This window comes from Hyla sarda, unplaced genomic scaffold (assembly GCF_029499605.1).
Source record: "Hyla sarda isolate aHylSar1 unplaced genomic scaffold, aHylSar1.hap1 scaffold_449, whole genome shotgun sequence".
Lineage (NCBI taxonomy): Eukaryota > Metazoa > Chordata > Amphibia > Anura > Hylidae > Hyla > Hyla sarda.
Window position 1 is genome coordinate 168,363 of NW_026610462.1, and position 15,735 is coordinate 184,097.

General features: G+C 46.9%; 5 non-coding genes and 3 pseudogenes across 5 annotated transcripts; all 8 read right to left on the reverse strand.

The window, feature by feature from the left end:
* Positions 1–633: 633 nt before the first annotated feature.
* LOC130335245 (U2 spliceosomal RNA) lies at positions 634–824 on the reverse strand. Its single transcript, XR_008876909.1, has one exon. It is a non-coding gene; the product is annotated as a U2 spliceosomal RNA (small nuclear RNA).
* Positions 825–2,910: 2,086 nt separating this feature from the next.
* LOC130335247 (U2 spliceosomal RNA) lies at positions 2,911–3,101 on the reverse strand. The gene has a single exon (XR_008876910.1). It is a non-coding gene; the product is annotated as a U2 spliceosomal RNA (small nuclear RNA).
* Positions 3,102–5,184: 2,083 nt separating this feature from the next.
* LOC130335295 (U2 spliceosomal RNA) lies at positions 5,185–5,360 on the reverse strand (annotated as a pseudogene).
* A 689-nt stretch (positions 5,361–6,049) lies between these two features.
* Positions 6,050–6,237, reverse strand: LOC130335298 (U2 spliceosomal RNA). Its single transcript, XR_008876952.1, has one exon. It is a non-coding gene; the product is annotated as a U2 spliceosomal RNA (small nuclear RNA).
* Positions 6,238–8,321: 2,084 nt separating this feature from the next.
* On the reverse strand, positions 8,322–8,512 carry LOC130335248 (U2 spliceosomal RNA). Its single transcript, XR_008876911.1, has one exon. It is a non-coding gene; the product is annotated as a U2 spliceosomal RNA (small nuclear RNA).
* A 2,087-nt stretch (positions 8,513–10,599) lies between these two features.
* On the reverse strand, positions 10,600–10,790 carry LOC130335249 (U2 spliceosomal RNA). The gene has a single exon (XR_008876912.1). It is a non-coding gene; the product is annotated as a U2 spliceosomal RNA (small nuclear RNA).
* Positions 10,791–12,870: 2,080 nt separating this feature from the next.
* Positions 12,871–13,045, reverse strand: LOC130335292 (U2 spliceosomal RNA; annotated as a pseudogene).
* Positions 13,046–13,738: 693 nt separating this feature from the next.
* Positions 13,739–13,898, reverse strand: LOC130335296 (U2 spliceosomal RNA; annotated as a pseudogene).
* Between the last annotated feature and the right edge of the window lie 1,837 nt (positions 13,899–15,735).

A 15,735-nucleotide genomic window follows, 5' to 3' on the forward strand; every position in this document is an offset into this window, starting at 1 on the left:
GTACTTTGGTCTATATTGATGCGGGACATAGACAGCCAGCTGATGACCAATCCATTAGTGCAATGGATGGCTGGAAGCATTTGTCTTTGCCTTTGCAATACCACAGAAGCAATGCATGGTCAATGTACAGCAATGACACACCTGTGTGAACAGCCAGGAGACCCCCCCCCCCCATGTTATGTTACATAGTTACATAGTTAGTACGGTCGAAAAAAGACATATGTCCATCAAGTTCAACCAGGGAATTAAGGGGTAGGGGTGTGGCGCGATATTGGGGAAGGGATGAGATTTTATATTTCTTCATAAGCATTAATCTTATTTTGTCAATTAGGAACATTCAGCACCCACCCGCTATCAAGGCAGCTGCCTATCATGTCATGCCCTACCTGCACAGGTGTGCTGGCTACTCAAATGATCCAATTAAGGAGGCCATTTAGTCAGCAGCAGCAGAAGTCCTGTGCCTGGACGCTCCAACAGCGGCCAGACACAAGCAGAAGCAGAAGCAGCAGCAGCACCACCTTTTGTTTTTTGGCTGCAGCAGCAGCAGCAGCAAGGCCCACAGGGCTGGCTAGCTGGCTAGCCAGCAAGCAGGTAGCAATGAAAGTAGGAATCTTTCTTTTTAACCCTGTAAGGGGGTGGTGCACTGTACCCGAAGATACTGCCATATCGGGTCAATGCATAGGGCGACGGAAGCAAGCTTCGAAATCGGCCCCCGTTCTCAAAAATCCATTTAATATATGGTCCCCAGATAGGGGACGTATCAGATATTAAACTGATAAGAACAGATACTACACTTGATCTTAGCCAAAAGGCCGAGAAGCGATAACCGTGAAAGGGGCGGGCCCAACAAGGTCCCCTTCATGGGCACTATCACTGCTTGCTGTCAGGGAGGCTGCCAGACAATTTTCCATGCACACTCTGGGCTGGGGGGCAGTCAACCACCAGTACACACAGCAGAACCTAAACCCATACCATTATTGCTAAGCAGCAAGACAGGGGCCCATTGCACTCCCACGGGGCCTTTTTAAATGCAATCCATAACCCGGATTTGCCAGGAACCCTTCTTACTCCTCCTACTTGCATGTGACACTGGGCTTAGGATCTGCATAGGAAACACACACACAAGCACACACCTACCTTTGTTGCCTGCAGATGCCTCCTTGGCTGTCCCCAAACGGTATCAAACCAACACCCACGGGAAGCTGTAAGCATAGAGGACATGCCTGCACCCCATTGGACTTACCTGTGTGGGTTAAACCCGGGTTATTTGACAACCTATGGCGGTGATGGTTCTGCTCAGGCAGAGCAGTGCTGATGCTCCTCATAAAGCTGTCGCTGCTGTGAAGGTTCTAGGTGACATCACAAATCCCTATGGTTACATACACAACAAAGCTGGGTTGTTGTTGTTTACACTCTGCAAGGCCTGTGGAAGTGAGTGACATCATAGCACTGTAGTTCTGAGGGTTCTAGATGGATGCAACAATCTCCTGTTGCTTCTATGAAGGCCATAATAGACGACATCACCAAACAGCTCCATAGTCACATACACAGCAAAGGAGAGATGTTGTTTACACCTAGTGATGTCAGTGGTATTGAGTGACATCACAGCACAGTGCTAAGGCTCCTGGGCCTGGACACAGCAGCGGCTGCAATATCTCAACGGAGAATACGTTTATATATATGTGTGTGTGTGCGCGTATATATATATATATATATATATATATATATATATATATATATTCTCCGCCGAAATCACTTTTAAACCCATTTCCACCTTTTTTTCCCTTCTCTTCCTCTTACTTTTTTTTCACGTTTTTTTACGTTTTTCTCCTTTTCGCCTCTTTTCTGGGCGTATTATTCTTCTTTTTCTTCTTTTTTTTCGTCTAATGCATACCCCATCAGTGCAGCAATGCTTATTCAATACCGCCAGCAGATGGAGACACTGGGGGATAATTTTCTAAGGATTTATACTGATTTTTCCTGTCTGAATTTGTCGCACAGAAAGTTGCAGGCCAAATATGTGTGACATTTCTGCGACTTTAGCTTCTAGAGCATTTTTACAACATTATACATAGGTGCTGAATACATAAAAAGCGACTGTTCAGCGACAGACAAGTCGCATCGGCTGAAAGTAGGCCAGAATGTCAGTCCATGTTGGAGCAGGTTTAGATACAGTCTAAAGCATAGATCTCAAAGTCTGTGCACAGAATTTAGCAAGGGCCTCGCACCTTCTGATGCATCAGGTAGGTGCACAATAGCATAGCCTAACCCTCTGTACTTTGGTCTATATTGATGCGGGACATAGACAGCCAGCTGATGACCAATCCATTAGTGCAATGGATGGCTGGAAGCATTTGTCTTTGCCTTTGCAATACCACAGAAGCAATGCATGGTCAATGTACAGCAATGACACACCTGTGTGAACAGCCAGGAGACCCCCCCCCCCCCCCATGTTATGTTACATAGTTACATAGTTAGTACGGTCGAAAAAAGACATATGTCCATCAAGTTCAACCAGGGAATTAAGGGGTAGGGGTGTGGCGCGATATTGGGGAAGGGATGAGATTTTATATTTCTTCATAAGCATTAATCTTATTTTGTCAATTAGGAACATTCAGCACCCACCCGCTATCAAGGCAGCTGCCTATCATGTCATGCCCTACCTGCACAGGTGTGCTGGCTACTCAAATGATCCAATTAAGGAGGCCATTTAGTCAGCAGCAGCAGAAGTCCTGTGCCTGGACGCTCCAACAGCGGCCAGACACAAGCAGAAGCAGAAGCAGCAGCAGCACCACCTTTTGTTTTTTGGCTGCAGCAGCAGCAGCAGCAAGGCCCACAGGGCTGGCTAGCTGGCTAGCCAGCAAGCAGGTAGCAATGAAAGTAGGAATCTTTCTTTTTAACCCTATAAGGGGGTGGTGCACTGTACCCGAAGATACTGCCATATCGGGTCAATGCATAGGGCGACGGAAGCAAGCTTCGAAATCGGCCCCCGTTCTCAAAAATCCATTTAATATATGGTCCCCAGATAGGGGACGTATCAGATATTAAACTGATAAGAACAGATACTACACTTGATCTTAGCCAAAAGGCCGAGAAGCGATAACCGTGAAAGGGGCGGGCCCAACAAGGTCCCCTTCATGGGCACTATCACTGCTTGCTGTCAGGGAGGCTGCCAGACAATTTTCCATGCACACTCTGGGCTGGGGGGCAGTCAACCACCAGTACACACAGCAGAACCTAAACCCATACCATTATTGCTAAGCAGCAAGACAGGGGCCCATTGCACTCCCACGGGGCCTTTTTAAATGCAATCCATAACCCGGATTTGCCAGGAACCCTTCTTACTCCTCCTACTTGCATGTGACACTGGGCTTAGGATCTGCATAGGAAACACACACACAAGCACACACCTACCTTTGTTGCCTGCAGATGCCTCCTTGGCTGTCCCCAAACGGTATCAAACCAACACCCACGGGAAGCTGTAAGCATAGAGGACATGCCTGCACCCCATTGGACTTACCTGTGTGGGTTAAACCCGGGTTATTTGACAACCTATGGCGGTGATGGTTCTGCTCAGGCAGAGCAGTGCTGATGCTCCTCATAAAGCTGTCGCTGCTGTGAAGGTTCTAGGTGACATCACAAATCCCTATGGTTACATACACAACAAAGCTGGGTTGTTGTTGTTTACACTCTGCAAGGCCTGTGGAAGTGAGTGACATCATAGCACTGTAGTTCTGAGGGTTCTAGATGGATGCAACAATCTCCTGTTGCTTCTATGAAGGCCATAATAGACGACATCACCAAACAGCTCCATAGTCACATACACAGCAAAGGAGAGATGTTGTTTACACCTAGTGATGTCAGTGGTATTGAGTGACATCACAGCACAGTGCTAAGGCTCCTGGGCCTGGACACAGCAGCGGCTGCAATATCTCAACGGAGAATACGTTTATATATATGTGTGTGTGTGCGCGTATATATATATATATATATATATATATATATATATATATATTTCTCCGCCGAAATCACTTTTAAACCCATTTCCACCTTTTTTTCCCTTCTCTTCCTCTTACTTTTTTTTCACGTTTTTTTACGTTTTTCTCCTTTTCGCCTCTTTTCTGGGCGTATTATTCTTCTTTTTCTTCTTTTTTTTCGTCTAATGCATACCCCATCAGTGCAGCAATGCTTATTCAATACCGCCAGCAGATGGAGACACTGGGGGATAATTTTCTAAGGATTTATACTGATTTTTCCTGTCTGAATTTGTCGCACAGAAAGTTGCAGGCCAAATATGTGTGACATTTCTGCGACTTTAGCTTCTAGAGCATTTTTACAACATTATACATAGGTGCTGAATACATAAAAAGCGACTGTTCAGCGACAGACAAGTCGCATCGGCTGAAAGTAGGCCAGAATGTCAGTCCATGTTGGAGCAGGTTTAGATACAGTCTAAAGCATAGATCTCAAAGTCTGTGCACAGAATTTAGCAAGGGCCTCGCACCTTCTGATGCATCAGGTAGGTGCACAATAGCATAGCCTAACCCTCTGTACTTTGGTCTATATTGATGCGGGACATAGACAGCCAGCTGATGACCAATCCATTAGTGCAATGGATGGCTGGAAGCATTTGTCTTTGCCTTTGCAATACCACAGAAGCAATGCATGGTCAATGTACAGCAATGACACACCTGTGTGAACAGCCAGGAGACCCCCCCCCCCCCATGTTATGTTACATAGTTACATAGTTAGTACGGTCGAAAAAAGACATATGTCCATCAAGTTCAACCAGGGAATTAAGGGGTAGGGGTGTGGCGCGATATTGGGGAAGGGATGAGATTTTATATTTCTTCATAAGCATTAATCTTATTTTGTCAATTAGGAACATTCAGCACCCACCCGCTATCAAGGCAGCTGCCTATCATGTCATGCCCTACCTGCACAGGTGTGCTGGCTACTCAAATGATCCAATTAAGGAGGCCATTTAGTCAGCAGCAGCAGAAGTCCTGTGCCTGGACGCTCCAACAGCGGCCAGACACAAGCAGAAGCAGAAGCAGCAGCAGCACCACCTTTTGTTTTTTGGCTGCAGCAGCAGCAGCAGCAAGGCCCACAGGGCTGGCTAGCTGGCTAGCCAGCAAGCAGGTAGCAATGAAAGTAGGAATCTTTCTTTTTAACCCTGTAAGGGGGTGGTGCACTGTACCCGAAGATACTGCCATATCGGGTCAATGCATAGGGCGACGGAAGCAAGCTTCGAAATCGGCCCCCGTTCTCAAAAATCCATTTAATATATGGTCCCCAGATAGGGGACGTATCAGATATTAAACTGATAAGAACAGATTTTTTTTTTAAAGCCGAGGAACGTGCTTTCGATTCACCCAAAGTGCAAGAAAAAGTGCAAACGTGTTACACTAAAAAAACGTGCACAAAGGATGCGGTCTATCGCAAGCCCTTCTCCGATAGGAGAGAGGCCCCCCAACAAACCTTACCCTTCGCCTCCGGACCAAAAGGTACCTGCGAGGTTCCAGGTTCGATGTCCCTTTTCGCCGAAGCTACTAGGGGACCACAAATGCTCCCGGCATCCCCCTTGGCGTTAGCCAAGGTATCTGCCCGCAGAGCCAATTACGGTAGGTACCCTGCCAAAGCAGGAGTACCCGGGGTGTTTGCAGGGAGGTGCGGAACCTAATGGCCACACACACCTCCCCTAGACCGCCAGGAGGGACACCCAGAAGGGCTACCGCATCCTGACCAATCCTGTGAACACACAACACGCAAAAAGTGACACAGTGAGACAAAAAAGAAATAAATAAGTGAATGTGTGCAGATATACTGCCCGGACATCCGGCCGGATCTATAAAAATTTCTCTGATCCTAGCCAGAAGGCCGGGAATCAAGAGGTGAGTGCCACAAGGTGAAGAGATTATGGTGCCCGTGCTTCAACTCAGTGAGCCTATCCTCCCAGTGAGTTTCGGCACCTCGGGGTCACCACTCCCCGAGGCACAAAAGTACCTCGGCTCTAGACCCTCTCAGCCTCATGGCGAGACCCGGAGGGAACAGGTCACATCGGGGCAGCCGTCGAGCTGATTCCTCAGAACCAGCCCCGGAAAGCCCTGGTACACCTGCATCCTCCATGCAGCACCCATCCCCACCAGCCCCATACCGGCGTTACTGTCCACCGGCATGAAAAACTGATAAGAACAGATACTACACTTGATCTTAGCCAAAAGGCCGAGAAGCGATAACCGTGAAAGGGGCGGGCCCAACAAGGTCCCCTTCATGGGCACTATCACTGCTTGCTGTCAGGGAGGCTGCCAGACAATTTTCCATGCACACTCTGGGCTGGGGGGCAGTCAACCACCAGTACACACAGCAGAACCTAAACCCATACCATTATTGCTAAGCAGCAAGACAGGGGCCCATTGCACTCCCACGGGGCCTTTTTAAATGCAATCCATAACCCGGATTTGCCAGGAACCCTTCTTACTCCTCCTACTTGCATGTGACACTGGGCTTAGGATCTGCATAGGAAACACACACACAAGCACACACCTACCTTTGTTGCCTGCAGATGCCTCCTTGGCTGTCCCCAAACGGTATCAAACCAACACCCACGGGAAGCTGTAAGCATAGAGGACATGCCTGCACCCCATTGGACTTACCTGTGTGGGTTAAACCCGGGTTATTTGACAACCTATGGCGGTGATGGTTCTGCTCAGGCAGAGCAGTGCTGATGCTCCTCATAAAGCTGTCGCTGCTGTGAAGGTTCTAGGTGACATCACAAATCCCTATGGTTACATACACAACAAAGCTGGGTTGTTGTTGTTTACACTCTGCAAGGCCTGTGGAAGTGAGTGACATCATAGCACTGTAGTTCTGAGGGTTCTAGATGGATGCAACAATCTCCTGTTGCTTCTATGAAGGCCATAATAGACGACATCACCAAACAGCTCCATAGTCACATACACAGCAAAGGAGAGATGTTGTTTACACCTAGTGATGTCAGTGGTATTGAGTGACATCACAGCACAGTGCTAAGGCTCCTGGGCCTGGACACAGCAGCGGCTGCAATATCTCAACGGAGAATACGTTTATATATATGTGTGTGTGTGCGCGTATATATATATATATATATATATATATATATATATATATATATTTCTCCGCCGAAATCACTTTTAAACCCATTTCCACCTTTTTTTCCCTTCTCTTCCTCTTACTTTTTTTTCACGTTTTTTTACGTTTTTCTCCTTTTCGCCTCTTTTCTGGGCGTATTATTCTTCTTTTTCTTCTTTTTTTTCGTCTAATGCATACCCCATCAGTGCAGCAATGCTTATTCAATACTGCCAGCAGATGGAGACACTGGGGGATAATTTTCTAAGGATTTATACTGATTTTTCCTGTCTGAATTTGTCGCACAGAAAGTTGCAGGCCAAATATGTGTGACATTTCTGCGACTTTAGCTTCTAGAGCATTTTTACAACATTATACATAGGTGCTGAATACATAAAAAGCGACTGTTCAGCGACAGACAAGTCGCATCGGCTGAAAGTAGGCCAGAATGTCAGTCCATGTTGGAGCAGGTTTAGATACAGTCTAAAGCATAGATCTCAAAGTCTGTGCACAGAATTTAGCAAGGGCCTCGCACCTTCTGATGCATCAGGTAGGTGCACAATAGCATAGCCTAACCCTCTGTACTTTGGTCTATATTGATGCGGGACATAGACAGCCAGCTGATGACCAATCCATTAGTGCAATGGATGGCTGGAAGCATTTGTCTTTGCCTTTGCAATACCACAGAAGCAATGCATGGTCAATGTACAGCAATGACACACCTGTGTGAACAGCCAGGAGACCCCCCCCCCCCATGTTATGTTACATAGTTACATAGTTAGTACGGTCGAAAAAAGACATATGTCCATCAAGTTCAACCAGGGAATTAAGGGGTAGGGGTGTGGCGCGATATTGGGGAAGGGATGAGATTTTATATTTCTTCATAAGCATTAATCTTATTTTGTCAATTAGGAACATTCAGCACCCACCCGCTATCAAGGCAGCTGCCTATCATGTCATGCCCTACCTGCACAGGTGTGCTGGCTACTCAAATGATCCAATTAAGGAGGCCATTTAGTCAGCAGCAGCAGAAGTCCTGTGCCTGGACGCTCCAACAGCGGCCAGACACAAGCAGAAGCAGAAGCAGCAGCAGCACCACCTTTTGTTTTTTGGCTGCAGCAGCAGCAGCAGCAAGGCCCACAGGGCTGGCTAGCTGGCTAGCCAGCAAGCAGGTAGCAATGAAAGTAGGAATCTTTCTTTTTAACCCTGTAAGGGGGTGGTGCACTGTACCCGAAGATACTGCCATATCGGGTCAATGCATAGGGCGACGGAAGCAAGCTTCGAAATCGGCCCCCGTTCTCAAAAATCCATTTAATATATGGTCCCCAGATAGGGGACGTATCAGATATTAAACTGATAAGAACAGATACTACACTTGATCTTAGCCAAAAGGCCGAGAAGCGATAACCGTGAAAGGGGCGGGCCCAACAAGGTCCCCTTCATGGGCACTATCACTGCTTGCTGTCAGGGAGGCTGCCAGACAATTTTCCATGCACACTCTGGGCTGGGGGGCAGTCAACCACCAGTACACACAGCAGAACCTAAACCCATACCATTATTGCTAAGCAGCAAGACAGGGGCCCATTGCACTCCCACGGGGCCTTTTTAAATGCAATCCATAACCCGGATTTGCCAGGAACCCTTCTTACTCCTCCTACTTGCATGTGACACTGGGCTTAGGATCTGCATAGGAAACACACACACAAGCACACACCTACCTTTGTTGCCTGCAGATGCCTCCTTGGCTGTCCCCAAACGGTATCAAACCAACACCCACGGGAAGCTGTAAGCATAGAGGACATGCCTGCACCCCATTGGACTTACCTGTGTGGGTTAAACCCGGGTTATTTGACAACCTATGGCGGTGATGGTTCTGCTCAGGCAGAGCAGTGCTGATGCTCCTCATAAAGCTGTCGCTGCTGTGAAGGTTCTAGGTGACATCACAAATCCCTATGGTTACATACACAACAAAGCTGGGTTGTTGTTGTTTACACTCTGCAAGGCCTGTGGAAGTGAGTGACATCATAGCACTGTAGTTCTGAGGGTTCTAGATGGATGCAACAATCTCCTGTTGCTTCTATGAAGGCCATAATAGACGACATCACCAAACAGCTCCATAGTCACATACACAGCAAAGGAGAGATGTTGTTTACACCTAGTGATGTCAGTGGTATTGAGTGACATCACAGCACAGTGCTAAGGCTCCTGGGCCTGGACACAGCAGCGGCTGCAATATCTCAACGGAGAATACGTTTATATATATGTGTGTGTGTGCGCGTATATATATATATATATATATATATATATATATATATATATATATATTTCTCCGCCGAAATCACTTTTAAACCCATTTCCACCTTTTTTTCCCTTCTCTTCCTCTTACTTTTTTTTCAAGTTTTTTTACGTTTTTCTCCTTTTCGCCTCTTTTCTGGGCGTATTATTCTTCTTTTTCTTCTTTTTTTTCGTCTAATGCATACCCCATCAGTGCAGCAATGCTTATTCAATACCGCCAGCAGATGGAGACACTGGGGGATAATTTTCTAAGGATTTATACTGATTTTTCCTGTCTGAATTTGTCGCACAGAAAGTTGCAGGCCAAATATGTGTGACATTTCTGCGACTTTAGCTTCTAGAGCATTTTTACAACATTATACATAGGTGCTGAATACATAAAAAGCGACTGTTCAGCGACAGACAAGTCGCATCGGCTGAAAGTAGGCCAGAATGTCAGTCCATGTTGGAGCAGGTTTAGATACAGTCTAAAGCATAGATCTCAAAGTCTGTGCACAGAATTTAGCAAGGGCCTCGCACCTTCTGATGCATCAGGTAGGTGCACAATAGCATAGCCTAACCCTCTGTACTTTGGTCTATATTGATGCGGGACATAGACAGCCAGCTGATGACCAATCCATTAGTGCAATGGATGGCTGGAAGCATTTGTCTTTGCCTTTGCAATACCACAGAAGCAATGCATGGTCAATGTACAGCAATGACACACCTGTGTGAACAGCCAGGAGACCCCCCCCCCCATGTTATGTTACATAGTTACATAGTTAGTACGGTCGAAAAAAGACATATGTCCATCAAGTTCAACCAGGGAATTAAGGGGTAGGGGTGTGGCGCGATATTGGGGAAGGGATGAGATTTTATATTTCTTCATAAGCATTAATCTTATTTTGTCAATTAGGAACATTCAGCACCCACCCGCTATCAAGGCAGCTGCCTATCATGTCATGCCCTACCTGCACAGGTGTGCTGGCTACTCAAATGATCCAATTAAGGAGGCCATTTAGTCAGCAGCAGCAGAAGTCCTGTGCCTGGACGCTCCAACAGCGGCCAGACACAAGCAGAAGCAGAAGCAGCAGCAGCACCACCTTTTGTTTTTTGGCTGCAGCAGCAGCAGCAGCAAGGCCCACAGGGCTGGCTAGCTGGCTAGCCAGCAAGCAGGTAGCAATGAAAGTAGGAATCTTTCTTTTTAACCCTGTAAGGGGGTGGTGCACTGTACCCGAAGATACTGCCATATCGGGTCAATGCATAGGGCGACGGAAGCAAGCTTCGAAATCGGCCCCCGTTCTCAAAAATCCATTTAATATATGGTCCCCAGATAGGGGACGTATCAGATATTAAACTGATAAGAACAGATACTACACTTGATCTTAGCCAAAAGGCCGAGAAGCGATAACCGTGAAAGGGGCGGGCCCAACAAGGTCCCCTTCATGGGCACTATCACTGCTTGCTGTCAGGGAGGCTGCCAGACAATTTTCCATGCACACTCTGGGCTGGGGGGCAGTCAACCACCAGTACACACAGCAGAACCTAAACCCATACCATTATTGCTAAGCAGCAAGACAGGGGCCCATTGCACTCCCACGGGGCCTTTTTAAATGCAATCCATAACCCGGATTTGCCAGGAACCCTTCTTACTCCTCCTACTTGCATGTGACACTGGGCTTAGGATCTGCATAGGAAACACACACACAAGCACACACCTACCTTTGTTGCCTGCAGATGCCTCCTTGGCTGTCCCCAAACGGTATCAAACCAACACCCACGGGAAGCTGTAAGCATAGAGGACATGCCTGCACCCCATTGGACTTACCTGTGTGGGTTAAACCCGGGTTATTTGACAACCTATGGCGGTGATGGTTCTGCTCAGGCAGAGCAGTGCTGATGCTCCTCATAAAGCTGTCGCTGCTGTGAAGGTTCTAGGTGACATCACAAATCCCTATGGTTACATACACAACAAAGCTGGGTTGTTGTTGTTTACACTCTGCAAGGCCTGTGGAAGTGAGTGACATCATAGCACTGTAGTTCTGAGGGTTCTAGATGGATGCAACAATCTCCTGTTGCTTCTATGAAGGCCATAATAGACGACATCACCAAACAGCTCCATAGTCACATACACAGCAAAGGAGAGATGTTGTTTACACCTAGTGATGTCAGTGGTATTGAGTGACATCACAGCACAGTGCTAAGGCTCCTGGGCCTGGACACAGCAGCGGCTGCAATATCTCAACGGAGAATACGTTTATATATATGTGTGTGTGTGCGCGTATATATATATATATATATATATATATATATATATATATTTCTCCGCCGAAATCACTTTTAAACCCATTTCCACCTTTTTTTCCCTTCTCTTCCTCTTACTTTTTTTTCACGTTTTTTTACGTTTTTCTCCTTTTCGCCTCTTTTCTGGGCGTATTATTCTTCTTTTTCTTCTTTTTTTTCGTCTAATGCATACCCCATCAGTGCAGCAATGCTTATTCAATACCGCCAGCAGATGGAGACACTGGGGGATAATTTTCTAAGGATTTATACTGATTTTTCCTGTCTGAATTTGTCGCACAGAAAGTTGCAGGCCAAATATGTGTGACATTTCTGCGACTTTAGCTTCTAGAGCATTTTTACAACATTATACATAGGTGCTGAATACATAAAAAGCGACTGTTCAGCGACAGACAAGTCGCATCGGCTGAAAGTAGGCCAGAATGTCAGTCCATGTTGGAGCAGGTTTAGATACAGTCTAAAGCATAGATCTCAAAGTCTGTGCACAGAATTTAGCAAGGGCCTCGCACCTTCTGATGCATCAGGTAGGTGCACAATAGCATAGCCTAACCCTCTGTACTTTGGTCTATATTGATGCGGGACATAGACAGCCAGCTGATGACCAATCCATTAGTGCAATGGATGGCTGGAAGCATTTGTCTTTGCCTTTGCAATACCACAGAAGCAATGCATGGTCAATGTACAGCAATGACACACCTGTGTGAACAGCCAGGAGACCCCCCCCCCCCATGTTATGTTACATAGTTACATAGTTAGTACGGTCGAAAAAAGACATATGTCCATCAAGTTCAACCAGGGAATTAAGGGGTAGGGGTGTGGCGCGATATTGGGGAAGGGATGAGATTTTATATTTCTTCATAAGCATTAATCTTATTTTGTCAATTAGGAACATTCAGCACCCACCCGCTATCAAGGCAGCTGCCTATCATGTCATGCCCTACCTGCACAGGTGTGCTGGCTACTCAAATGATCCAATTAAGGAGGCCATTTAGTCAGCAGCAGCAGAAGTCCTGTGCCTGGACGCTCCAACAGCGGCCAGACACAAGCAGAAGCAGAAGCAGCAGCAGCACCACCTTTTGTTTTTTGGCTGCAGCAGCAGCAGCAGCAAGGCCCACAGGGCTGGCTAGCTGGCTAGCCAGCAAGCAGGTAGCAATGAAAGTAGGAATCTTTCTTTTTAACCCTGTAAGGGGGTGGTGCACTGTACCCGAAGATACTGCCATATCGGGTCAATGCATAGGGCGACGGAAGCAAGCTTCGAAATCGGCCCCCGTTCTCAAAAATCCATTTAATATATGGTCCCCAGATAGGGGACGTATCAGATATTAAACTGATAAGAACAGATTTGTTTTTATCTAAAGCCGAGGAACGTGCTTTCGATTCACCCAAAGTGCAAGAAAAAGTGCAAACGTGTTACACTAAAAAAACGTGCACAAAGGATGCGGTCTATCGCAAGCCCTTCTCCGATAGGAGAGAGGCCCCCCAACAAACCTTACCCTTCGCCTCCGGACCAAAAGGTACCTGCGAGGTTCCAGGTTCGATGTCCCTTTTCGCCGAAGCTACTAGGGGACCACAAATGCTCCCGGCATCCCCCTTGGCGTTAGCCAAGGTATCTGCCCGCAGAGCCGATTACGGTAGGTACCCTGCCAAAGCAGGAGTACCCGGGGTGTTTGCAGGGAGGTGCGGAACCTAATGGCCACACACACCTCCCCTAGACCGCCAGGAGGGACACCCAGAAGGGCGACCGCATCCTGACAAATCCTGTGAACACACAACACGCAAAAAGTGACACAGTGAGACAAAAAAGAAATAAATAAGTGAATGTGTGCAGATATACTGCCCGGACATCCGGCCGGATCTATAAAAATTTCTCTGATCCTAGCCAGAAGGCCGGGAATCAAGAGGTGAGTGCCACAAGGTGAAGAGATTATGGTGCCCGTGCTTCAACTCAGTGAGTCTATTCTCCCAGTGAGTTTCGGCACCTCGGGGTCACCACTCCCCGAGGCACAAAAGTACCTCGGCTCTAGACCCTCTCAGCCTCATGGCGAGACCCGGAGGGAACAGGTCACATCGGGGCAGCCGTCGAGCTGATTCCTCAAAACCAGCCCCGGAAAGCCCCGGTACACCTGCATCCTCCCTGCAGCACCCATCCACACCAGCATGAAAACTGATAAGAACAGATACTACACTTGATCTTAGCCAAAAGGCCGAGAAGCGATAACCGTGAAAGGGGCGGGCCCAACAAGGTCCCCTTCATGGGCACTATCACTGCTTGCTGTCAGGGAGGCTGCCAGACAATTTTCCATGCACACTCTGGGCTGGGGGGCAGTCAACCACCAGTACACACAGCAGAACCTAAACCCATACCATTATTGCTAAGCAGCAAGACAGGGGCCCATTGCACTCCCACGGGGCCTTTTTAAATGCAATCCATAACCCGGATTTGCCAGGAACCCTTCTTACTCCTCCTACTTGCATGTGACACTGGGCTTAGGATCTGCATAGGAAACACACACACAAGCACACACCTACCTTTGTTGCCTGCAGATGCCTCCTTGGCTGTCCCCAAACGGTATCAAACCAACACCCACGGGAAGCTGTAAGCATAGAGGACATGCCTGCACCCCATTGGACTTACCTGTGTGGGTTAAACCCGGGTTATTTGACAACCTATGGCGGTGATGGTTCTGCTCAGGCAGAGCAGTGCTGATGCTCCTCATAAAGCTGTCGCTGCTGTGAAGGTTCTAGGTGACATCACAAATCCCTATGGTTACATACACAACAAAGCTGGGTTGTTGTTGTTTACACTCTGCAAGGCCTGTGGAAGTGAGTGACATCATAGCACTGTAGTTCTGAGGGTTCTAGATGGATGCAACAATCTCCTGTTGCTTCTATGAAGGCCATAATAGACGACATCACCAAACAGCTCCATAGTCACATACACAGCAAAGGAGAGATGTTGTTTACACCTAGTGATGTCAGTGGTATTGAGTGACATCACAGCACAGTGCTAAGGCTCCTGGGCCTGGACACAGCAGCGGCTGCAATATCTCAACGGAGAATACGTTTATATATATGTGTGTGTGTGCGCGTATATATATATATATATATATATATATATATATATATATATATATATATATATATATATTTCTCCGCCGAAATCACTTTTAAACCCATTTCCACCTTTTTTTCCCTTCTCTTCCTCTTACTTTTTTTTCACGTTTTTTTACGTTTTTCTCCTTTTCGCCTCTTTTCTGGGCGTATTATTCTTCTTTTTCTTCTTTTTTTTCGTCTAATGCATACCCCATCAGTGCAGCAATGCTTATTCAATACCGCCAGCAGATGGAGACACTGGGGGATAATTTTCTAAGGATTTATACTGATTTTTCCTGTCTGAATTTGTCGCACAGAAAGTTGCAGGCCAAATATGTGTGACATTTCTGCGACTTTAGCTTCTAGAGCATTTTTACAACATTATACATAGGTGCTGAATACATAAAAAGCGACTGTTCAGCGACAGACAAGTCGCATCGGCTGAAAGTAGGCCAGAATGTCAGTCCATGTTGGAGCAGGTTTAGATACAGTCTAAAGCATAGATCTCAAAGTCTGTGCACAGAATTTAGCAAGGGCCTCGCACCTTCTGATGCATCAGGTAGGTGCACAATAGCATAGCCTAACCCTCTGTACTTTGGTCTATATTGATGCGGGACATAGACAGCCAGCTGATGACCAATCCATTAGTGCAATGGATGGCTGGAAGCATTTGTCTTTGCCTTTGCAATACCACAGAAGCAATGCATGGTCAATGTACAGCAATGACACACCTGTGTGAACAGCCAGGAGACCCCCCCCCCCATGTTATGTTACATAGTTACATAGTTAGTACGGTCGAAAAAAGACATATGTCCATCAAGTTCAACCAGGGAATTAAGGGGTAGGGGTGTGGCGCGATATTGGGGAAGGGATGAGATTTTATATTTCTTCATAAGCATTAATCTTATTTTGTCAATTAGGAACATTCAGCACCCACCCGCTATCAAGGCAGCTGCCTAT